This window comes from Panthera uncia, chromosome B1, assembly GCF_023721935.1.
Source record: "Panthera uncia isolate 11264 chromosome B1, Puncia_PCG_1.0, whole genome shotgun sequence".
NCBI lineage: Eukaryota > Metazoa > Chordata > Mammalia > Carnivora > Felidae > Panthera > Panthera uncia.
In genome coordinates, this window is record NC_064811.1 from 180551111 (window position 1) to 180576946 (window position 25836).

General features: G+C 38.8%; 1 protein-coding gene across 1 annotated transcript in view; it reads right to left on the reverse strand.

Moving 5' to 3' along the window:
- The window catches only part of FGL1 (fibrinogen like 1), a 29095-nt gene extending 20694 nt beyond the window's left edge, over positions 1–8401 (reverse strand). The window contains exon 1 of the mRNA XM_049631763.1: positions 8323–8401. The gene's annotated coding sequence lies outside the window, so the exon portion shown is untranslated. The remainder of the gene's footprint in view (positions 1–8322) is intronic.
- Positions 8402–25836: the final 17435 nt, after the last annotated feature.

Genomic DNA, 25836 nt, shown 5'->3' on the forward strand with positions numbered 1-25836 from the left:
AAAAATTTTCCCCAGGAAGGAAAAATCTTGGAGATGAAAATGTGCTTTCCTTGCTGTAAAACTAGTCTGTTTGCAGTGACAATACTTCCTCCTTCCTCCTCTATATTTATCCTGGTCAAGGGGAAAACAATGGGCTGAGTGTATTTTTGAAAGTAAATGTTAGGAAGAAGTTAGAGATTTTTGAGGCGCCTGCGTGGCTCAGTCATTTGAGCGTCCAACTCTTGGTTTCGGCTTAGTTGTGATCCCAGGGTCATGGAATGGAGCCCCCATGTTGGGCTCCATGCTCGGCATGGAACCCGCTTAGATCCTCTCTTTCTCTCTGTCTGCCGCTCTCCCCCACTTGTGCTCTTTCTCTCTAAAATAAAAGAAAATAAATTTAAAAAAAAAGGAGAGAGTTTTGGTTGGATTGAACACATGAATTTATATTTCCTTTCCCGCAAAACCCCGCTAGGAAAGGAGTAAAGAAAAATGGCAAAGACATGAATTGACAAGGTCGAAGAGAAAGGGGGCAGAGAAAACACCTGGCGTGCAATGTCATCATGTTTTAGGTTGTACAAAGCGTAAGGGGGAGCTGGCAGCGCTGCTAAAACTGAGGAACAAGCAGCAGCAGTGGGGACCGTCACAAATAGCAAGCTAAGCAGCCCTGCCGCGCCCCACCCCGGTGCAGGGCTGAAGGCACCAGCCAGCTTGGAAGGCAGGGTGGAGGTGATGGCCTGGCATTCACATCCTCACCTAAACCCTGAACAGTGCATGAATACTGCTTCTCCCACCCCGCCAGACAACAGGACTTACTTTTTGTTGTTGTTGTTTTACTCTAAATCCAAGTGAGTTAACATATAGTGCAATAATGATTTCCTGAATAGAATTTAGTGATTCATCACCTACATATAATACCCAGTGCTTAACACAAGTACCCTCCTTAATGCCTCTCACCCATTTAGCCCTTTCCCCCACTCAACACCCCACCAGCAACCCTTGGTTTGTTCTCTGTATTTTAAGAGTCTCTTATGGTTTGTCGCCCTGTTTTTATATTTTTGCTTCCCTTCCTCTATGTTCATCTGTTGTGTTTCGTATATTCCACACATGAGTGAAATCATATAATATTTACCTTTCTCTGACTGACTTATTTCACCTAGCGTGATGACAATCTAATTCCATCCAAGTTGCAAATAGCAAGATTTCATTCTTTTTCATCGTGGAGTAATACCCCATTGTATACATATACCATATCTCCTTTATCCATTCATCCATCGATGGATATTTGGGCTCTTTCCATACTTTGGTATTGTTGTTCGTGCTGCTATAAATATTGGGGGTGCATGTGCCCCTTTGAAACAGCACACTTGTATCCTTTGGATGAATACTAGTAGTGCAATTGCTGGGTCATAGGCTAGTTCTATTTTTAATTTTTTGAGGAACCTCCATACTGTTTTCCAGAACGGCTACACCAATTTGCATTCCCACCAGCAATGCAAAAGGTTCCTCTTTCTCTGCATCCTCACCAACATCTGTTGTTGCCTGAGTTGTTAATGTTAGCCATTCTGACAGGTGTGAGGTGGTACCTCATGGTGGTTTTGATTTGTATTTCCCTGATGATGAGTGATGTGGAGCATCTTTTCATCTGTCAGCCATCTGGATGTCTTCTTTGGAAAAGTGTCTATTCATGTCTTCTGCCCATTTCTTCACTGGATTACTTGGTTTTGGGGTGTTGAGTTTGAGAAGTTCTTTATAGATTTTGGATACCAACCCCTTTTCTGTTATGTCATTTGAAAATATCTTCTCCCATTCCGTTGGTTGCCTTTTAGTTTTGCTGATTGTTTCCTTTGCAGTGCAGAAGATTTTTATTTTGATGCGGTCCCAGTAGTTCATGTTTGCTTTTCTTTCCCTTGCCTTAGAAGTCATGTCTAGTAAAAAGTTGCTGTGGCCGAGGTCAAAGAGGTTGTTGCTTGCTTTCTCCTCTATGATTTTGATGGCTTCCTGCCTTATGTTTAGGTCTTTCATCCATTTTGAGTTGATTTTTGTGTATGGTGTAAGGAAATGGTCCAGGTTCATTATTCTGCATGGCACTGTCCAGTTTTCCCAACACCATCTGCTGAAGAGACTGTCTTTATTCCATTGGATATTCTTTCCTGCTTTGTCAAAGATAAGTTGGCCATATGTTTGTAGATCAATTTCTGGGTTGTGGGTTCTGTTCCTTTGATCTCTGTGGCTGTTCTTGTGCCAGTACCATACTGAGCAAGACTCACTGTTCACTGAAGTTGAACCAGAGAGGCTCCAGGTAACATGACCACAGGCACAGTGGAGGTCAGGGGAGAGTAGTTTGTTCCACAGGTTGAGGCACCTCTCCATACACCACCAGGATCCATCTGTCCTGGCAGCCAGGCAGCCCTCTCTCTACTCCTCCCACTACTTTCCAGGCCAGAGACCATGAGATTTCTCTCCAGAGGAATGAACAGGCTCACAGAAAAGATCATCAGAGGCTAATGTAGGGCGATTCTCCAACAAAAGAGCCTTGTCCTCGGCTCATCATTCTCCAAAGAAGCCCACGGGTTGTCAAGCCTCATTCATGTACCCAGGAAAGGTACAGACACAATATTTTGCTTATTTCTTTTAAAGTAGTTCTCTCTGAAGGGAGGCGTATATTAAGTTTCTTTCTATATCTGTATTTACTTAACAGTCTAAAGAGAAGCACTTGAATACCAAATGTTCCATATGATAACACTGGGCAGAAATCCATACAATGGCAATTAATTTACCCTGAAGATGTATAACTTGCCTGTTTTAACTTAACCCTATCATCTAACATTGTAAACAAAGTAAACATTACAATGTTTACAATGAAGAAAGAAGTGCAGTGCTGAGTAAATTACAAGGCTAAATGGACAAAGAAGTCAGACAAAACCCAAGAACATCTGTGATATCACTACAGAAAAGCTCTAATAAGCATTTGTAGATGCATTTTTTTCAGTAGGTCATACTTTTATACATTAATTGAATATAATTTATAGCAATATTGTTGAGAAAAATTGATACATTACTCTGTTTGCCTAGTAACCATTTAATATTCAAGCATGTATTGGGTGCCTGCTTTATGCCAGGGGCTATGTACTCTAAGCTCTTATATTTAGCTTATATTAAATATATTGAATTACATCTAAAATATTAGCTTATATTAAAATACACAGAAAATTAAGTTTAATAATGACACTTAAAATTGTTCCCACTGTAAAGAAACACCCTCCGTCTGTTTCAGAAGTGAGAAGAGACTTGCCAAGAAAGAGAAGTATGAGCAAATTGAGACGATGAATAGGTTTGCTATCAATTAATATTTTCTAATTGATTAAAATCATCTTGGAATTACACTTTAAAAATTTTCTAGGTAACTTTTACAATTGCCATGAAAAACACGATCATTTTTTTTTTTTAAGAAGTCAACACCAACTACACTAAAACGCCTTAGTTACAATATAGTAGTGTCCTCAACTATGCATGCAGATACTGAGATATTTATATCGTAAGGAAAATTTTGGGTGGAAATGAATACCCTAACCAAGGGCAGGTGATGTTATAAACAAACACATTTTCATTCCCATCGAGGGGTAGTTTCATGTTTCTTTTGTCTAGGAGTTCCTGGGAGAATCTGTCATTACCATTGGTCCATCTGTCAAGAGTCTGTTTGTTAAAAAAAAAAAAAGTCTGTAGAAGAACAAATTCTTACTGCAATTATAACAATTAAAATTCTTTTCTTACTGTTTATTTATTTTTGAGAATGAGAGAGAGAGAGACAGAGTGCAAGCTGAGGAGGGGCAGGGAGAGAGGGAGACACAGAATCCGAAGCAGGCTCCAGGCTCTGAGCTGTTAGCACGGAGCCCAACGCAGGGCTCAAACTCACGGACCAGACCATGAAATCATGACCTGAGCCGAAGTTGGACACTTAGTGGACGGAGTCATCCAGCTGCCCCATAATAATTTGCTTTAGATGTATCGTATATGTTTAGGTATGAAGATATTTCCAACTTTTGTTTTTAATTTAATTTTTTATTTTTTTAAATTTATATCCAAATTAGTTAGCATATAGTGCAACCATGATTTCAGGAGTAGATTCCTTAGTGCCCCTTACCCATTTAGCCCATCACCCCTCCCACAACCCCTCCAGTAACCCTCAGTTTGTTCTCCATATTTAGGAGTCTCTTCTGTTTTGTCCCCCTCCCTGTTTTATATTATTTTTGTTTCCCTTCCTTTATGTTCATGTGTTTTGTCTCTTAAAGTCCTCATATGAGTGAAGTCATATGATGTTTGTCTTTCTCTGACTGACTAATTTCACTTAGCATAATACCCTCCAGCTCCATCCACGTAGTTGCAAATGGCAAGATTTAATTCTTTTTGATTGCCGAGTAATACTCCAATATATATATATATATATATATATGTATATATATGAGATATACATCTTCTTTATCCATTCATCCATCGATGGACATTTGGGCTCTTTCCATACTTTGGCTATTGTTGATAGTACTGCTATAAACATGGGGGTGCATGTGTCCCTTCGAAACGGCACACCTGTATCCCATGGATAAATGCCTAGTAGTGCAATTGCTAGGTCGTAGGGTAGTTCTATTTTTAGTTTTTTGAGAAACCTCCATACTGTTTTCCAGAGTGGCTGCACCAGCTTGCATTCCCATCCATCTTTCATATTAGGCATAGTAATCAAACACTGTTACAGTAAGATTTATTTTCTTAAAGATTTCCATGTCCATGGTATACTTTTGTTCATTTAAACATAATTATATGCAACTAAGTCCTAATAAAATATAACAATATCTAAAATATGTTTCTTGTTTTCCTCCATCAGAATGAAAGAAAAAAAAATGGGAGAAAACAAAGAGAAAGAATCTAATTACTTTCAATGACTCCTCTCCATAAATCATATTGGAAAACAGTATAGGTTGTCAATGTGTCTACTGTTGTCTGTAGTAAATTTCAATAATTATTTATAGTATTTCACTGGAAACAAGACTGATCTTTCCTAAGAAAAGCTGAGATGGTGAGTGGTGTTCTTTAAAGATCATCAGGAAGGAAAAGCTCTCTATGAAAGACTTGAGCTTGTCTTTGTTTATAAAATATATGTAGTATTTCCCTACTTTAATCAGAAACACTTCAAGGCCATTGTTTTCTGCTACATTGCCCAACTTCTACCTATCTTTTTGCAAAATAGAAAAGGCAATTATATTTAGACTTCAATACTATTATTTATTCTCTCAGTTAACATATTGTTTAGCACTATGTAAAACTGTGATAAAACTGTGATTTTAAAATTCTAGTATTAAGAAAAAAATTAAAAGTTCACACTGTAAAAAACAGATATAATTGAAAGTAGGCATATGGACAGTTATTTGTACAACAATGTTTATAACAGCATTATTCACAACAGCCAAAAGATGGTGTGAACAATCCAAATGTCCATCCACAGATGAATGGGTAATCAGAATGAGATAATATACACAGTATTGACCTTGAGCACCTTATGACAAGTGAAATAAGCCGCACACAAAAGGACAAATGTTGTATGGTTCCCTCGTGGGAAGTACCTAGAATGGTCAGATTCATAGAGATGTGTTACGTGTATTAATTTGAAATATATGAAATTGCCATTGTTGTAGGTCAAAAATATTCAAACGCATACCATTTTTGTTATAGTTCAACCTAATGTATTAAGAAAGGAACAGCTAGACACTAAGGACATTGAAATTATATATTCAGATATAATGAAATATTATGCATACGTTTATAGACTGTCCCCTCCCCCTCCCAACTGCTATCTACAATGTAAGTGCCATGAAATGGAGAACTTGATCTTGTTTGTTTCTGCTATATCCCAGTGCTGGGTAGATAGGTACTGAATTAGTTTCGTAGGGCTGCTGGGGCAAATTATCATATAGCCGGTGGCTCAAAGCAACAGAAGTTTATTCTGTCACATTTCTGGAGGGTACAGGTGTGAAATTAAAGTGTCAGTATGGCCATGCTTCCTCTGAAAGTCTTGAGGAAAGAGTGCTTCCTTGCCTCTTCTGGCTTCTGCTGGTTGCCAGAAATCCTTGGCAATTCCTTGACTTGTAGTAGCAACACTCACCTCTGCTTCCACTTTCACATGGCTGTCTTCCCTCTGTGTGTCCCTGTATCTACATTTCCCTCTCCACATAAGGACACCAGCCCATTGGATTAGGGCTCATCCTAATCCAATATGACCTTGTCCTAACTTTTTTCATCTACAAAGACCCTATTACCTTCACAGGTAATGGGAGTTAGGACTGAACGTATCCCTTGGTGGGACACAATTCAACTCGGTTCAGGTATTCAACAAAATATTTGCTGAATCAATAGAAGGAAAGTTATGAGCTGAAGTTAGAATTTTAGAACTTCCCAGCGTCTGTTATTGTAATCTTACAGTTTCTTATTAGACACCGAATTCTTTTTGTTTGTTGAATTTGGTAGCCGTCCCTATCAGATTCCCTCTGCTGTCTCCTGTCTTTTAGTGGTGATTAGGAAAGTTTCATAATGTTCTTTGGCTTTTGTAAAGTTTGTTTGATTTGCAAATATGACATTGGGGTGTGTGCTAGCTTATATTGTTTTAAAAAGAGATATTTGAATTTATAAAATCCCAAGAAAAAATAAGTAACTGAAAACTTAAAGCTTGATGTATTTAAAATTTGACTATCTTAATAAGCTAAAGCTACTATCATACCTATCTCATAAAAAGTTATTAGTTTGACTCATATTTTTCAATTGGTAATAAATATCAGGCAGAATTACAACAGCTATGCTGCTATTTTCTTTAAAACCTCATTTGTACCTTTACGGTCATTTATCACTTAATTTTTAAACTTGTCATAAAGTTCAAGTTTTAAAAAGTAAACAAGTACCCTTCCACATGATGGAAATTTCTGTAATCATTTGCAGAGTCATAAATATGTAAAGGTTTTTTTTTTTTTTTTTGAGAAAGAGAGAGAGAGAGAGAGAGAAAGAGAGGGCACACACACATGCAAGCAGGGGAGAGGCCAAGGGAGAGAGAGAGAAAATCCCAAGCAGGCTCCACGCCCAGTGCAGAGCCCAATGCAGGGCTCGATCCCACGAACTGGGATCATGACCTGAACCAAAATCAAGAGTCAAATGCTGAACTGACTGGTGCCCCAAACATATTTTTTAAAGTCGTTATATTAATTTGATCATATTTAGAATAATTCAATATGCCAAGTCATCTAAAATTCCTCAGTACCCTCGCTGTAATAGTAAACATATTCCACATTGTTGAAGAAATGCTTAGGTATTAGGTATTTCAAATGCTTTGGAGGTCTGGTCTCTATAATTCATAGAGTAAACCATTATTATTTTACAAATCTGGCTTAAGATAAAGTTGTATCAGATTATTTAATTCCTCACTGTACATTTGTATTTCTTTTATGTGTTTGCTTTGGGCTATTTCAAAACTTTCAAGTTTTATAAAACTAAAATAGTTATCAAATGGCTCTTCTTTGACATACTGTGTTATTTGATATAAATTATTCTAAATCTCTAAAGCCCAATTTCTTCCCCACTAAAATTTTTTTTAAGTTAGTTGACAGTGGATTAAATTTAAAGGCAAAAATGTTAAGTTTGGAACTGAAAAGTTATACAGCTGGTACATAACTTTTATAAACAAAATTATGAAACAAAAGTGCATATTAATGTATTTTTTTTAAATGAAAGGATACAAGATAAAAGAAATAAAAAGAAGAAAGAGCTATTGAAGGAAGCATGGTTAGTAAGTTAGCATTCACAAATGGACTGCACCCTTAATGGAAGACAGTTACTTAAAAATTCAGCCATAAACACAGACTTAGAGACTCCTTTAGGCTATTTTTTTTTTCCTTTTTCTGAAAATGGAACATAACAATATCTTTGTTATTTATCTTCAGAATTACTCTCAGTAAAAACCTTAGAAAGCTAAATAAGTTAGATTCCCAAAAGGTAGAAATGAAAGCATTTCTGAAGATTTTACTTCTGAAATGGAAATTGTAACATAACCTATTTTCTTTTCCATCTTGCATATTAAAAACTGCAAATTCTATTATTTACATCAAAGTCCCATCCAATTCATTCAAAATGTGCTGGGAATGGGAAGGAGATATAATCCTAAATTTATTTTCCAAGTTGCAAAGGTAGGCTTCTCTCTAGTTAACCTGGCCTAAGAGCCCACGGTTGTTTCTTGAGTTATGCTTAATATCATACCTATGAAGTCAATTAGCATTATTACAATTATGTCAAAAATACAGAGATGTTAAATACCTTGCCTGAAGTCAAAAATGAGTCAGAGACACAGCTCAGGCTAGATCCAGCCACTCTGCCTCCCAGGATCCTCTAACTGCATTCAGATTTTTGTAATTGCTTCTCTGTTATTTGATTAGAAATAGGGACAATGTTGATTCTGGCTTTACTCTGGGAACAAATATATGAGGAAATCAGTTTAACTGGAAGGAAAGCTAAAAAAGTAGATTCAATGACAAATTGCAGTATTCTGATCTTTTCCTTTTTTTCTCCTATTAGTAAGAATTTTTATGAAAGAGCTAATAATAGATCGTTAGGAAAATACATCTCTGGTTTTTTTTTTTTTTTCCAGCTCTTATTTTTGTGCTCATGCACAGAATTTTTGTACTTGAACTTTGATAATGCTCAGCTGTAGATGAAGGAAAACCAAACTTCAGTTGAAGCTTTGCTTTATAGTACTAATGATAAAAAAGTTTTACCTATAAAGGTATGGATTAAAATGTCATTTCAACTACAATATGGAGAGAAGCCCAATTTCTCTTAGTTATAAAAAATGTGGCAAGCTAATAATTGCCAAGATGAAATAGTCAGTTTAGTTAACCTTTAAGAAAAGCAAAATTCTTGGGGTGCCTGGGTGGCTCAGTCAGTTAAGTGTCTGACTTCAGCTCAGGTCATGATCTCAAAGTTTGTGGGTTTGAGCCCCACATTGGGCTCTGTGCTGACAGCTCAGAGCCTGAAGCCTGCTTTGGATTCTGTCTCCCTCTCTCTGCCCCTCCTCCACTAGTACTGTGTGTGTCTCTCTCTCTCAAAAATAAATAAACATTAAAAAAAATTTCCTTAATTAGAAAAAAAAAATTCCCTGAGGTGCAAAATTGTGAAATTTATCTGGAAACATCAGTTAAAATCTGAACAAGTTGTTCCTGTTGTTTTAAACTCTAGAGGAGTTTTGAACGTGTAGCAGGCAACTTGTGAGCTCCCCTGGTTGAGTAATGGTTTCAGACTGGAAATCCAGGTTCATCATTTCTTTCTTCATTCTGATGTAACTCAAGCTGTTGTTTGCTATTTGTTCTGTGATCCCTATTTATTAACTCAGATTCCAGTAAAATGCGGAAGTTGTGTTTTCTTTCTGTTCTTGGTTGTTTGCTACTGTCAAGTTTTACCAACGTTTAACCTGTCCTTTGAACATTTTCCTGTCATTCACTCAGAAATTTTAAGCTTATCTAGAAAAAGCTAATCCTGATGACTCACTGGAAAGAAAACCAGTTAGGTTGAAGTTGAGGGGGAAGCAGGATACATGATCCCCAAATATGCCACTTTGGCATGGGGCTTATTTCGAGCTGAAGACAGTCAAGCCCAGCAGACTCTAGAAGAGCTGTTTGCCTTCCCTTTTACTGCTTAAAAGAATTTAAATAGAGAATCTGTACCAGGAAGGAGTTACTACCAAAGATAACCTTTTATCAGAAAGACATTGGCAAACATCTGTTTACCAAACATTTGCTCTACTCATCATCCTGTGACTTTTTCTTCTTCCCTTGTAAAGCCCCAAACCTCTACCAGAGTCTCCTTAGCTCATCCTGGCATATGAGTTTCAACTGTCTGACTGCCTTTTGAGTCTCTGTCTTTGGGACTTTCATAAGCACAAAATTTGTTCCTGTCCTATTAATCTGTCTTATGTTAATTATTAGACTAGTCAAAGAACATGGAGGGGAAGAAGGGAAAAGTTTTCCCTCCTGATGAAGTGATGTATGCCCACAGAAGTGGAAGTTATACATTCATAATTGTAGAGAATTCAAGTTGCTGACATTAAATGTTAAAAGCAAAAGTATGGGGATTATTTGGCTGATTTGATAATTACCTCAATGGTAAAGGAAGTATTTTGAAATGCAAACCTATTTTTTCCTTCTTGTATTCCTTTTGCCTTCTCCCCAGCCAGGCATTTAATTAACCTTGTGCTCCCTTCTTCAGAAGCAGGAATAACCATGACAATGAGTCTCACTTATGTGCCAGACATGGTAAATATATCATAACTCATTCAGCCACAACAGTCCTATGAGCAGACATTGTTACTATCTCCATTTGACAAATGAAGAAACCGAGGCACAAAGGCTTAAGTAATTTGCCCAAGGTAACATAGGTAGCACAAGGTAGAGCCAGGATTCAAAGTCAGTCGCGCTGAGAATCTGTGCTCTTCACCATTAAAGACGGATACTGCTGTCTTCTGAAGACTTAGCCAGATTCATTGCCTCGGGAAAAACCTGGAAAAAGCTAATTAGATACTAAGGACAGAATCTGGGGATAATGTTGTGTGAAAGCATGCCAGACACTGAGTTTGCTAGGGGCAACATTATTCCTTTCATACACAGATGCATTGCTAGAACATGCAGGAAGAAATGTCAATAGGAAAGGTCAAATTGGTGACCTTGCACAACTGTACCAAAGCTATAAAATGAGAATGAGACCCGAGATCGTTGGCTGATAGAAGTGTGAGAAAATGATTTAAGAGGAGTGGGTTACATTCAGCATTGGAGGAGACAGACCAGAAACAGAAGTATTGGGATGCACACTTTAAGGCACAATCCTTAATGCAGCTTCACTGAAAGATAGTGAGGTTATTAAGGCTTACATCGTAAATGAGCTTATCTAGAAGTTGGATTTTATGCATTTACCCTACGTGTGATTAGCTTCTTGGCAACTAACTTATGCTCAGCAGTTTCTCAAGAGATATATAAAACAGAAAAGCTAATACATTAATTTAGAAAAAGAGACTTGCTTAGTAAGATCATGTATTCAGTTATTTGCACGGAAAATTCCTCATGGGTGGGCAGAATCACTCTGGAGAGCAAGTCAAAAGCATTTTGGATACACAAAGAACATGAATAAAGGGCATTGGATAGGCTTTTTTGTTTTTCAAAGTAAAGTAATTAGATAGACTTTTCTTCTGTGGCCTGAGAATATTTCCACTGGACAACAGGTATAGTTGTACCAAGATCAGGTCGCTCTGGCTCCTGGACAGAATTGGATGAGCACCGACAAGTTCTCTCCTCCTTTCGGAAGATCTTATTCAGAGAACTCTCAATTCATACATCAGTTATAGCATGATTGTCACCCAACCCCTCTGGACCCTGGATTGTGTCTGCTGGATTGGACACGTGCCCATTATCTGATATCTGACCCAGTCCCAGTGGGAAGGTTTAATTCCAGCTCTCCCCATCTCCAGGCAGCTCAAGCCTCTAGCAGCAAACATGTCTGTTCTCAGCCCCATTATGAACTAGACTCAGACAACTGATCTTACATTCCTTAGCATATGCAACCAGCCTATATTTCTGATGGTTATATTTTCCAACCTTAACTCCCAATTCAGGGACATGCACCCTTTATGAGACTTTTAAAATCCTGAGTACAATGATCACATTTTGAACTCAAAATGTGCCTTTTACTGAAATATTTAGAAATGGAGCATATTGTATCAAGCAAAGAGGTCATCAAGAACAATCTTCATTCAGGCAACTAACAGAGCCTTCTCAGGGGGAGGTAATGAAACTCTTTCCTAAAATGTTGGTTTGGATATTATCTTAGGCAGAGTTCTCAAAGAAGGCAAAACTTGTTCTCACATAGCATAGGTCTGAGAAATTTCTATAGAAAAGCATATTATTATGTTTTAATTATTTTTAAATGTTTTCTTTATTTTTGAGATAGAGTGCGAGCAGGGGAGGGGCAGAGAGAGAGGGTGACACAGAATCCGAAGCAGGCTCCAGGCTCTGAGCTGATGGCTCAGATAGCTGAGAGGGGCTCAAAACCATGAACCGTGAGATCATGACCTGAGCCGAAGGTGGAAACTTAACCGACCAAACCACCCAGGTGCCTCCAAAAGCATTTTAAAATTAGTAAAACTAAACCAATATTATAGAGAATCACCTTATTTCTATTGTCTACATAACTAGTTAAAACTTAAATTAATAGATGCTAAGTAAATAGCTCCTGAATTAATTAATCCATGCCATGACATATGAATGATATAGTCTGTGAGTGAAAACAATTTACTGAAAATTGCAAGAACTGCATTGATATTCAGGCTCTGTCGTGGCTCTCTGAACCTCAACTTTCTCATCTGTAAAATAAAGCTATTAGATCAGCTAGTCCCCCAAATCCACTCCCACTTTGAAATTCTTCTCTTTCGATCATTTGTTATTATCTACAAGGATCCTCCCTAGAGCATAATGAGGATTAAAGTTTTATATCAAAGTTAAGAGAGTTCACAGATAACTAGGCAACATGGATAAATGTATGTAATGAATGAGTCAACTAGGTTGTGTAAATGTATGCAATGGATGAGTCAACTTGGATATAGAGTCCTATGAAATGAGGAACCCCTTCATAGCTCCTCTGCTGCTCTAGGCAGGCAAGGACAAAGCTGTTGTAATTATCTCATTGGAAAACCCATATTATTATTTTATTTAGTAAAACTCTTTGCTTTAGATGTTTTAAATTGACACATAACATTATATAAGGGAAAACCCATATTATTATGTAAAAAAAAAAAAAAAAAAATTGTTGCTCTGTTCCTGGCCAATGGCTAATGTTCTGGGACCATGGTGGTGTCTTGAAATGCTGCTGTTGCCACCAGGGAGATTTCAAAATGGATGCAGTGGTTGTGGGGAAAAACTACTTTCTCTTTCCCTAATCTAACCTAGACTCGGACATAAGCCCCTTTCTGAAACCCCAACACAAGCTTTTCATAGGCTGTGATGTTTGCAAAACCGTTCTGAAGCTTGGGGATAATGGAAGGAAATTACAAGGCAGAGAAGGAAAATGTAAACAGGTATATTAACTATGAGTATTCTCTTCTCCAGAGATACCCCATGAGTCTTCTCTCATTTTATCCATGGACCCAAACTGCTGCCATGTTGATGGGGCTATATACCTTCCCATGTGCAGAAGTATCCTTGACTATGTCCTACCCCTAACTCTTCTCTTGCTTCATAGGAAGGGGAAAAATTATATCTTCCCAGCCAATCAAGTCATAAGCATTAGTGATACAGCTATAATCACAGTGAAGAAAACCATTTGTAGGATTATGTAGAGAAATTTTGCTTTTTACATCAACAGTTTCCCTTTCAGAATATAATATGGGCTATACTTTGTATAATAAAAGCTCATTAAAGTGTCACCCACCAAGAAAAAGAAAAGTTTTCTCCCAAAGATATATATGGACCTGCCCCTAGCTAACAAAACATTGTTACCAAAACCTTATTAAATATGGTGGATTGACCACACACTTTTATCTGTGTTCTTTCCCCAAACCCTTTCAAAAATGACAGCAAAAAGATAAAAAGGCATAAACCTACAATGGCAATGTAAACAGAAATGATACAACTTATCGGAAGAGGTTTTAAAGGAACCACAAAATTCAAGGGTAACTGTAAAAAACTGAAAATGGGTCAGGGGAGGGATTGGTGAAATAATATAAAAGGTGTATTTGGACCCAGTAGCCCTTACCCATCCCATGTAGCTCTTTATTTACTTACCATCTGCCACTTGCCCATCTTTTATGCCTATAAAAATCTGATTTGGAAAGTTTCCTTTGGGGATATCAGGAACATTGAAAGGCAGGAGCCATAAATAGAGATATTAAATGAAAACGTGCATAGAACGAGTGTGCCCAACCACCTTTTCCAAACCATATTGCTGTCAGACCACCTTATATTTCTTGGAAGGAGACAAGAATTCTTCTTGAGAGAAATGGAATTGCCCCATAGAAAAAAATTTAATAATACTAAAATATAGTAGTTCCTTCTAAAGATATGCTAGCTCACCACTAGATTATATATTAAAGCTCAATCGTCCACAAACTCTACCCACAAACATAAAGCTAGCTTTTAGTAAACTTTTTTGGTGCTTCACATAGAGACAACCAAGGATCACCAGACATTTGAAGAATTAATTTCTGCAATATGAAAAACAGACATTAAGATCAATGGTGGGGGAAGAAGGAACCAAGGAACACCGAATATTGAGGGTCCACTATGTGCCAGGCAGTGTTCTAGATGCTGGGGAAACTGCAATGAACAAAACTGACAAGTCTTTGCCCTTATAGAGCTTAAATTCTAGCCAAGATGGGGAAGTAAACATTTAACAAAATAAATAGATTATACAATATGTTAGAAAGTGGTGTCTATCATATTCTATGAAGAAAAATGAGTCAAGGGAGAGGGCTAATGAGTGGATGGGGAAAAAAGATGAAAATTTAAATAGAGTGGGTCAGAGAAGGCTCCACTGAGATGGCATTTGAGCAAAGTCTTAAAAGTAAGGCATGGGGATACCTGGGGGCAGGGGGAGGGAGAAAGGAGTCCAGGCAGAGACCAGCTAGTGCAAAGGGTATGAGGGGGACTGAGCAATAGCGGTATTACTGCTATAAGAGGAAGTGGGGTAGGGGCGCCGGGGTGGCTCAGTTGTTTGAGCGGACACCTTCAGCTCAGGTCATGATCTCTTGGTTCATGAGTTTGAGCCTCGCATCAGGTTCTGTGCTATAACAGCTCAGAGCCTGGAGCCTGCTTCGGATTCTGTATCTTCCTCTCTCGCTGCCCTCTCTCTCTCTGTCTTTCTGTCTCAAAAATAAATACGCATTAAAAAATTAAAAATAAATAAATAAGTGAACATTAAAAAAAAGAGGAAGTAGGGTAAACAAAAAGTTTTATTTTGTTAAGGTGGGGAATGTTTGCATGACAACCCCCCAAACTATATTTAGTATTATCTGAGAAGTAAGGAACAATAAGAAAATGCTGTTTTTTTAAAGGAAAAAATTAGCCCAGAGCAGAAAGAATAGCAAAGAAATTAAATAGTTAGAATTAAAAACCAAAACCAAAAACTTAACTGATGGATTAGAATATATATTCAAGGAAACCTTCCAGAAAGTGGAATAAAAAGACAATGGTATGAAAAGTAGGAAAAGATAAGAAAATCAGGTTTTATTTTGGGAGTCAAGCATGCGTCAAATAGAACTTTCAAAAAGCACACAGCAAAAAATGGACAGCAAATTATCAAGGAAACAATAAAAAAATAATTCCCAGCAATGAAAGAGATGAAGTTGAAAGAGACTATTCAGTGCCCAGCACAATGAATTAAAAAAAAAAAAAAAAGTCTAAAAACACCCACCCACTCCTCGGGCTTATCATGATGGAATTTTGAACAGTGATAGTGAAAAGTTGCAAGCTCCCAGAAGGAATGAAATCACCTAAAAAGAAGCAAGACTCAGTGGGTGCCTGGGTGGCTCAGTCGGTTAAGTGTCTGACTTCAGCTCAAGTCATGATCTCGTGGTTTGTGAGTCTGAGCCCCACAATGTGCTCTGTGCTGACAGCTCAGAGCCTGGAGCCTGCTTCAGATTCTGTGTCTCCCTCTCTCTCTCTGCCCCTCCCCTGCTCACACTCTGTTTCTCTCTCTCAAAAATAAATAAACATTAAAAAAAAAATAGAAAAAGAAAGAACTGAAACTCAGATTACTATCATGCTTCTCCACAGAAAGAATGCCTTAAAACTCCGAGGGAATTTATATTTTCCAAATCAGGACTCTACACAGCCAAGTTAGCAATGAAGTGTGACGATAGAAGAAAGACAATTCAGACAAGCAAAAACTAAAAAAGAAATTACCTTTACGTGGTCTTTCTGAGAAAGACTCTGACAACATGAGCTAGAAAGATAAGTGCAAATGTCAATCAAGAGCAAGACAAAGAAAAGCAACCAAGAAAAAGTGGGGGCGTTGTAATGTGTCGGCTTGGCTAGGCTAAACTACATTTCCCAGAATTCCCTTTCCCTTGTTTCCCAAAGGTCAACCACACTTGAGATTCTTATGGTAGATTTGGAGGTCAGGAACAAGGCAGCCATCTTTGTGGCTTTCATGTGCTGTTGTCTATCTGTTGGCTCATCCTGTTGGCCTAAGATTTTGGTCAGGCCTACAACTGCTCTGCCTTGCCCTGGATCATGGATTCAGCTCATGATAAAGGGTTCAGGCCCACATCACCAAGGTCAGAGGTAACAAGAACTGATACAGATTTCAGTCCACCCTCCTGCTTCCCTTACAGCCAGCCATCTAGCCTTCTCACTTACTTGCCCTGCATACTTTGAGCTCCAGCATCATATGTGAAGAAAAGGGAGTGTTTAAAGACTGCTTCACCAGTCCCCACAATTGCATAAAGTCATCCCTTATATGTCCTAGAGGCTCTGCTTTTCTGACTGATACAGGATCCCAAACAGGAAAAACAAATCTCTGAGAAGGAATTTTCCAAATGCAGTTTTTCCTAGAGTACTCAATCTCAGAATCCTGTTTTATTTTTTGCTCAGATCTGGACTGCTCACTCCCTACACCTGCTACATGAATCATGTGAAAAGTAGTATTGGTGGAAATTGGATAGGTTGCCCCAAGTGTGTAGCTTCAGATGGCACAGTATCCTCCCCTGCATACCAGTTGAAATGAAATGCTTATTCGCTATTCTTCTTTTCAGAGGATCCTTGTCTATCTGAAATTTTTTCCCTCTGGTATCTAACCAAGTTTAAATTGGTTCCCTAACAGAGCAAAGTGCAGAAGATGTTTTCTTCTTCAATTTTTTTTCCCTGCAAAGAATGGAAAGACCTCGGGCTAAGGAATGTTTTGCTTTCGATATGTATGAAAGAACTTCAGAATTGCTTACATTTTATGCCTCTGAAGAATTACATTTTTCTTATTAAAGAATTTTCCCACAAGATCACATGCCATTAAAAAAAACTTGCACCCAAATAAATGTTTAATTCTAATAGAAAACAGATTTTTTACACTTAACACATGAAGAAGAAATTCAGCTATTGTGTAAAAATACGTAGGGGAAGAAAGAAATCGCAAGTTCATGTTAAGTAAAATCACATTTTAAAGTATGCCTTTGCACATAAAAGAGATGGGCAGTAATGCAAGATCTTCCCTCATTGTCCTCCACAGTATGACTTCTCTGTTTTCTTTGATAAGTTTGCTATAAATCTCTTTATTCATACATGTAAATCCACTCTCCATGTGTGCTTTCTCCCCTCCAGGTTTTAGGTTCTTTAAATATAACCTCCTATTAAAACATTATCCAACTAATTGGAAAACACATGATGATTCATACTTTTATGACCACATCTTAAAGTAGAATTCCCAGGGTTGTTAACTATTCCGACAAAATTTCTGAATACTAGCAGAGAATTTAAAAATATACATTTGACAAAAATGTATTTGTATGCTTGAATTTAAAATTTGTCCTTATTTTTTATTCATCCTTTATTATTTTTTATTTCTTAGAAAAAATAAGACCACTTAAATACAAGGAGCTGAGATACAGCTCCTTGCTTTGATTTCAAAATAACTGTACATTTGCTGAGGAAAAAGAAAATTTCATTGTGCACAATTACACACACACTCCGATTCATTTTTTGGTTAGCTCACACATGACATTACAGTGAACTTATTCTTTGGCATGTATGTTTGAGACCAGAAATTGGCATATTAAACTTGAAAAATTTTACACTTAAAAAGTTGACATTTATGCTTTGATTACTTTACCAATAACTAGGACTACATCAAAAAACAAAGGATGGGGACTTGACTCACATGTGCATGACACAAGAGTATATACTCAAGTGATTCTCCAAGATTGAGGTGTTTTTTTCCTGCTTCCCCTTTAGAGATATTGAGGGAAAATTCTAGAACCTTTAGAGTAGACTCTTAGTCCCTAGCTGCAGCAATCAAAGATAATGAAATATTAAGGGCCAATTTCAGAGTAATTCACTTACATTGGCTTTTTAAAAAAAATTTGTTTTTGTTTGCAAGCTAAAGAAATGAGCTTCATCCAGCCATCTGGAATAAAAAAAAAAAAAAAATTGGATTTATTAGAGGGATGCTGAGGTAAGTAATAGAATCAATAACAGACTGCCACAAACATGCCAAGGGAAGGCAGAATTAGGACAGCTATAAAAACCCCAGTAAGAGGAGTTCTTCAATTTATTCCGTAGCAGGCAGCCCTTAAAATGTTTTAGTTTCAGTCAGAAATTTAGCCCCTGTGTCTTTCTGTACAAATTCTACATCCCTAGGAGAGAGAATCCAATTAGACCAGTCATCTACATTTCAGTGTGCACGTAGACATATGGCGCCCACACGTCCGGGCCACACCTCGCTCTCTTGCCCACAAAGGATAGATCCAGGGGTAGAGATTCTCACAAAACATGATTACTGTGGTACCTTTTATACATAAGGAAGGCTCCCAGTGTGTACCATTCTCCTACTACCCTATCAGGGAATTTGAGGAGTAAGGAAAGGAGGATCTACCCAGTTTCGTAGAAGATTGTCTCATTCAATAAAGATGACTGACAAACCTAAAATCTCATGTCCCATGACTATTTTCGCCAATGAATCAATCACATTAGATGCGTCCTTTTACTATTACTGAGAGTAAATATATGTATATATGTGTGTATTTATATGAATGCGTGTATGTATGTTCCAGTCCTCTCCTTTATTTGCCTATTCCAGGAATTTCTATGGACCCTCTCTGAATGAAATAGGACTCCCCTGGGGACCTGTCCTTTTCCAACCCCAGCCACCTTGACTACATGTTTTCCTATGTGTTTTCTTGTCTTACATTGTGCATCACTATATTGTATACTGGACTCTCTCTCCTAAGAGAGGTTACAGACTTGTTTTCTTATTTCTATACCCACAGCATCCAGCATACACATACTATACGATAGAAACTCAGGAATATTTATTATTCATGGAACAATAAAATTCCATATCTGTAGTAGCATGAAGTATAAATATTCACACTTGATTTCAAACTTGGTAACTTACATGCGGTGCTTACTGTAGGGCCTAATACACAGAAGAAATGCAATAAAGTTTAATTTCCTTCTATCTTGAAACAAGATCAGGACGGCAATTTCCTTGATTGAGGGTGAGGCAGCAATATATACACACAGATAATTAATAGTTTTATAAAGATATTGCTTTATAAGGGCGCCTGGGTGGCTCAGTCAGTTAAGCGTCCGACTTGGGCTCAGGTCATGATCTCACAGTTTGTGAGTTCAAGCTCCGTGTCAGGCTCTGTGTTGACAGCTCAGAGCCTGGAGCCTGCTTCAGATTCTGTGACTCCCTCTCTCTCTTTCTGCCTCTATCCTACTCGCTCTGTCTCTCTCTCAAAAATAAATAAAAACATTTAAAAGTTTTGAAAAAAAAGATATTGCTTTATATAAGGGAAGGAAGAAAATGATTTTTAATAATCTACAATTATTTGTGAATGGAAAAGCAGTGAGTATAGATGGAAACAACACCCTGCTCCTAAAATCACTTGCTAACACTGCTCAACCCATTCACACTTTCAACAGAACAAGAATCTCACATTCCAGTAGAGAAATGTAACAGTAACCTTGGCTTTAATTGGTGAGGAAAGAGCTTGTGGAGCATGACATCTCTACGAAGAAAAACTTGAAAAGTTAGATAAAATTTTAAAACAACTAGTTGGATTGATTAGAGGGATACTGAGGTATCATCAGTATGAAGCCATCAGGGAGTTACCACCCCAGCCAGGACTTGAGGGACAAGATTGTGTAGAGAAGAAAACTACCCTTACTCATAGCACAACAAATGTAAACTACTCTTTCTTTCCTTTTAATGAACTATTCATCAAAGCAAAAAAATAAAAAATAAAAAAAACATAAAAAACGAAAAAGTGCACAAATAATTAGCATAGAGTTTCATGAATTTTTTCAAACTGACTTTTCCTGGAGTGTGGACATGCTGCTGATCGATTTTTTTGTTGTTGTTAGTTTTTGTGCTATTTGAAAACATTTTTGGGGCCCCTGGGTGGCTCAGTCGGTTAAGCGCCTGACTTCAGCTCAGGTCACGATCTCGCAGTCCATGAGTTCGAGTCCTGCGTCAGGCTCTGGGCTGATGGCTTAGAGCCTGGAGCCTGCTTCCGATTCTGTGTCTCCCTTTCTCTCTGCCTCTCCCCCGTTCATGCTGTCTCTGTCTCAAAAATAAATAAATGTTAAAAAAAAAAATTAAAAAAAAAGAAAACATTTTTGCCTTAGATTCTGAAAGGTGTTTTGTTGCATGTAGCATTCTGGTTCCTCCACTTTTCCCACACTTACATTGCTTCCAACAGGAAATCCACTATTATTCTTGTTCCTTTGTATACCTTTTTCTCTTCCTGTTTTCAAAGGAACTTCATTTGCCCATTCAGGTTAATGTTCTCCAGGAATGTGACTCTGAGCGTTTTGTGCCCGGGGTGTTTATGAGGAGACTGTGAACGCTCCCTGTGGAAGGGAGTGGAAGGGAAAAGGACTGGTGAAAGGGAGAACCTATGTGGAGGTAATATGGCCCATCAGAATGACAACGGTCCATTAGAGGTATCCTGCTTTGGGCCCAAACGGTTGGGCCTTCCCCCCCGCCCCCCAACTGGAGTGACCATTACGTGTGGGCTGCCCCAGGAGGGGGAGAGACCTCGGAAGGAGGTGGGTGTCTGAGAGGATCCCCGAGTACAACACCAAGCCATGGGACAGCAAATCTTCCCATGAAGGGCAGGGATCTGTACTGTCACCATTTGCAGTACATCTGTGGGCACAATCACAGGAATTATTCATTGGCTTTGGGGAGAAAAGCAGAGTCCAGATGCCCTAAAGAGGGCCTATTGCTGTGTCTTCTTGGGGACACAGTGAGAAAGACTATTGCCTTTTTAACAAATCATGATAAAATATACATAGCATAAAATTTACCATTTTAACCATTTTTTCCACTTCAACTGTTTCTCAATGTATAGGTCGGTGGCATTAGTACACTTACATTGTTGTACAACCATCACCACCATCCATCCCTGGAATTGTTTCACCTTCCTGAACTGAAAATCTGTCCCCATTAAATATTAACTCCCGTTCCTCCCTCCCCTGGACACTGGCAGCCTCATTCGACTCTCTGTCTCTATGAATTTGACTGCGCTAGGTACCTCACACAAGAGGAATCATCCTGTACGTGCCCTTCTGCGTCTAATTTTACTTTGCACAACGTCTTGCAGGTTCATCCAAGCTGTAGCATGTGCCAGAATGTCCTTTCTTTTTAGGATGAATACCATTCCATTGTATGTAGAGGCCACATTTCGTCTGTTCATCCATCAGTGGACATTTGAGTTATTTCCACCTTTTAGCTATTGTTAATAATGCTGCTATGAACACTGGTGTACAAATACGCCAGTTGCCTTGTAATTATTTTGAGTGACTACTAAAGAATAAAAGAGAACAAGAGGCCAAAATAGGAGCCGTGAACTTCAACTGGTGAGATCCAGTGTCAGATTTTGAGTATTTATTCAATCATGCAGGCTAAGTGAGAAATAAAAACCGGTTTGCAAAGCAGGTAAATGTCTCAAAATGATTTGTTCAGCTTCTAAAAGAAATTGAGTTCCCCCCACACATAAAGATCTGAACCATCTCATGTTCCCCACACCCCAGCCAAACTGGATACATGCCATTTTCCAAACACAAGCTGTACTTTCTGTTTCTGTGCCTTTGCCCATGCTGCTCACTCAGCCTGCAGAAAGATTTTCTCGTAGGATTCGTCATATAGGCAACTCTGACCTGCAGTTCCAAACACAGCAAAATGCTAATAACTATTTTCCTGTTCTAAGGTAATTTTAACATCATTTTATTCCACTACTAAAGCCTATTTCAATGTATTCCTGTATTTTTCAGTTTGTCCCTTAAATATTATACATATTGTAGCCAAGGATTCTTGCTCATTCTAGATTATAAGGTTCTTATGGTTATTCACTTATCAGTGACCAGTCCCGTGTCATCTGCTGTCAGTAGGCAGCCCCAACCAACAGCCCTGTCTGGTTACCTGATGAGATTTGCAGTTGACATTTGCTATTCTTTTGTCTCCTGGCTTCTGATCCTCCTTTCTTTTTTTAAATTTTTTTTTTTTAACGTTTATTTACTTTTGAGACAAAGAGAGACAGAGCATGAACGGGGGAGGGTCAGAGAGAGAGGGAGACACAGAATCTGAAACAGGCTCCAGGCTCTGAGCTGTCAGCACAGAGCCCGACGCGGGGCTCGAACTCACTAGCCGTGAGATCATGACCTGAGCTGAAGTCGGACGCTTAACCGACTGAGCCACCCAGGCATCCCTGATCCTCCTTTCTAATAGCAGTTCTATTTCTAGTTGGGGCTTCTCCAGAACTTTTGGGGAAAATAATTTGGCAGTTCCATGGCAGGAGCTGAAGGGTCTAAGTCTTTTCTCACCCCATCAGGGGCACTGGTGGGAAGTCAGATGAGCAAGTTCTGTGCTCTCTTCAGAGAATCTGCATCTTTAAGAAAAGACACAAGGAAGGTCATTCATACCAGAAAGAGCAGAAGCAGTATACTGGCCAGACCCTTCAGGTTATGACATGGTTGCTCTGCTCCTTGCTTTCTGCTACTTGCTTGGCTTTCCATGGTTAACTTTTTTTTTTTTTTTTTTTAAATGTTTATTTTTGAGAGACAGAGAGATAGAGCATGAGCAAGGGAGGGGCAGAGTGAGAGGGAGACACAGAATCTGAAGCAGGCTCCAGGGTCTGAGCTGACAGCACAGAGCCCGATGCAGGGCTCAAACTCACGAATGGCAAGATCATGACCTGAGCCAAAGTCAGATGCTTAACCGACTGAACCACCCAGGCACCCCTCCATAATTCCCTTAATTCCTGTTCATTCTGAAGTCTGAAGTACAGATGACTTCTGATTCTGTAAGTCCCACATTCTCCAGTAATTACAATAAATTCACTTCTGCCTAAATTAGCCAGCCAGAAACCAATAGAGAACTGATACATTATTACCTCCTTGTTCCTATTCCTCTCTCAACTTCCTATCCCGCCCTGGCTGATACCTACTTTTTTAAATGTAGATATATATAGATTTTTACATAACATATATGTAGATGAAATGTAACTTTAGACATAAACAAAGGAGTAGATGAAGGAGTAGACATGGACATTATCTATCTATCCCCCCAAATGAAGGGTCAGATTCAGAAACAATGGAAGTGAAGGCAAGTGATACATGTTGACAGCTTTCTGCTGCTTCCACAGATCTCTATTCAGGAGGTTCTTATTCTAGATTCCTCATCTGAAGATATAGCACGATGGATATGGAAACAGATCTAGAAACAAAATGAATAACTTGTATTTTGGCAATGGCATGTACTCCATTTGGAAAAAAAATAGCAAAAGTGGTAAAGTACGATTTGGCTGAAAAAAAAGCCCAGACCTGGCATCAGGAAGCCTGGGATAATGTTCTAACTCCCCGTCTATTGAAATTGGGGTTCCCCAAAAGCAGAGCATGACACAAAGATTGGGATGCAAGTAGTTTATTTGAGCGGTGATTCCAGGAAGCATAAGTGAGGGAGTAGTGAAGTGAATTGGAACAGGGAGGAGGGAGTGCCTTGTGAGTGGGCTACAGCCTTAGACAAATGGGGCATCTGAGAGAGGCACGTCAGAATTTCCTCCTCTTGACCCGTGGGGGTACGTATCTACCAATTCTAGACTCCTACTGCTGGGGATTTGCTTCTGGAAGTATTGATCCCTCTTGTTTTAGTCTATTCCTTCCACCTGGGCTCTGAATTCCAGCCCCTCATTTCTTCTTGAGAACTGCATTTTTTTTAAGTTTATTTATTTGTGGGGGTGGAGAGAACGAGTCGGGGAGGGGCAGAAAGAGAGGGGAACAGAAGATCCAGAGCAGGTTCTGCGCTGACAGCAGAAAGCCTGATGCGGGGCTCGAACTCATGAACTGTAACATCATGACCTGAGCTGAAGTCGGATACTCAACCAACTGAGCCACCCAGGTGCCCCTAAGAATTGCATTTCTTTAATTACCTTCCCCTTTCTCATTTTTAATGTCACCCTCTCCTTTCAGAGTCTTGTCCCTCTTTCACCTTATAAATAAGCTTAATTCTTTTAAACGCTAGGAAATGAAAACTTGCCTTATTCCTGCTTCTAGCCACCCTCTGATTCCTCTTTCCCCTTCAACCAAGCTTTGTAACGAGGGCGATCTACACTTACTCTACACTCACGACTCCACGGTCTCACTTCCTATTAATTTCTCAGCCAAAGCCAGGGACATGTGACCCTTCACTTGGCTGCAACTGCTTGTAACAAGGCCACGCATTTCCTCATGGTAGTTTCTCATTGATTCTCTGTTCCTTCTTCCTCAAAACTTATTCTTCCATACACTTTCATGAAACGCCTCTGTTAGTTCTCTGGGTGTCCTCCAAGTTGTTCATCTTTCCTTTGTGGAGTCTTCTTCCTCTGCTAGAATGTTAGTGTTTAGCAATTCCCAAATATTTAACTCCAACTCTTACTTGTCTCTGTATCTCCAGAAGTATTTGTCCAGTAGCCCCCTAGCTTTCAACTAAACTCTTTGCAGTGTCCTCCTCTTCCCTGCCCCTCTTTCCTTGGAGAGAACATAAGGAGTTGGTGAATCAGGATTTATTCACTTACCCAGTTTCAAAGCTTGGCATTATCAGACACCATTCCTGTCTCTCGTCCTTTATTTCTTTTGCCAATCAGTCCTGTTGATTGTACCTTCTAAATGCCAACCTCTCTTCATCAGGCCAATGACACCTTAATTTATGTCCTTATCACCCTAGCATAATCTCCTGGTACTTTCTACCTGATCAATATACTTCCAGTTTCTTTCCCATGCAGACCATATCCTATAAACAACAACAACAACAACAGAAGTTATCTTTATAGAAACAAGTGTGACCACAATACTCGTCTACTTAAAAAGTCTTGGTGATGCTCCATAGTCAACAAGACAACACCCAGTTTCCTTCCTGTGGTGATCCAGCCTCAGTGTCGGTATCCTGACATAGTCATGTAGTCCATATGGTTAAAGCCATCATGACTCGGCCAACTGAGTATGGTGTGAATGTTTTGAAATCTATGCTAAAATGGGAGTGCAGGATGGGATTCTGAAAACATGGAGGCCCAAGTCAGTATTAGCACAAAGCCTTAGTTGTAAACTTAGTAAGTATAAACATTTATATATCACTTACTGCGAGCCAGGTACTATCTGAATACTTTCTGTGCATTTACTCATTTAATCCTCATAAGAGTCCTTGAGATATGTATTATTTTTATTGCCATTTTGTCAATGAGGTAAATGAAACATAAAGAGAGCAACCACTTGCTCAAGGTCACATACAACAGGATTTGACCTGATGTAGTCTTGCCCTAGAAATATGCTCGTATGCACTTGCTATAGTGCTTTACTAGCTTTACACAGAGGTAGTGGAGTTGCCCAACCTTAGAAAATGATTACAGCCTGTGCAAGGATTTATGCTAATCAGAGACAAAGAGCGACAGCCCAAGCTGGTGGTGGCGGAGAGGAACAGCAACCTTAACCGGGACCATAACAATGTAAGGAGAATCCTTGCCTCCACATCTTCCCAGTGCCTACAACTCCTCTACCCAACACACACACACACACACACACACACACACACACACACACACACACA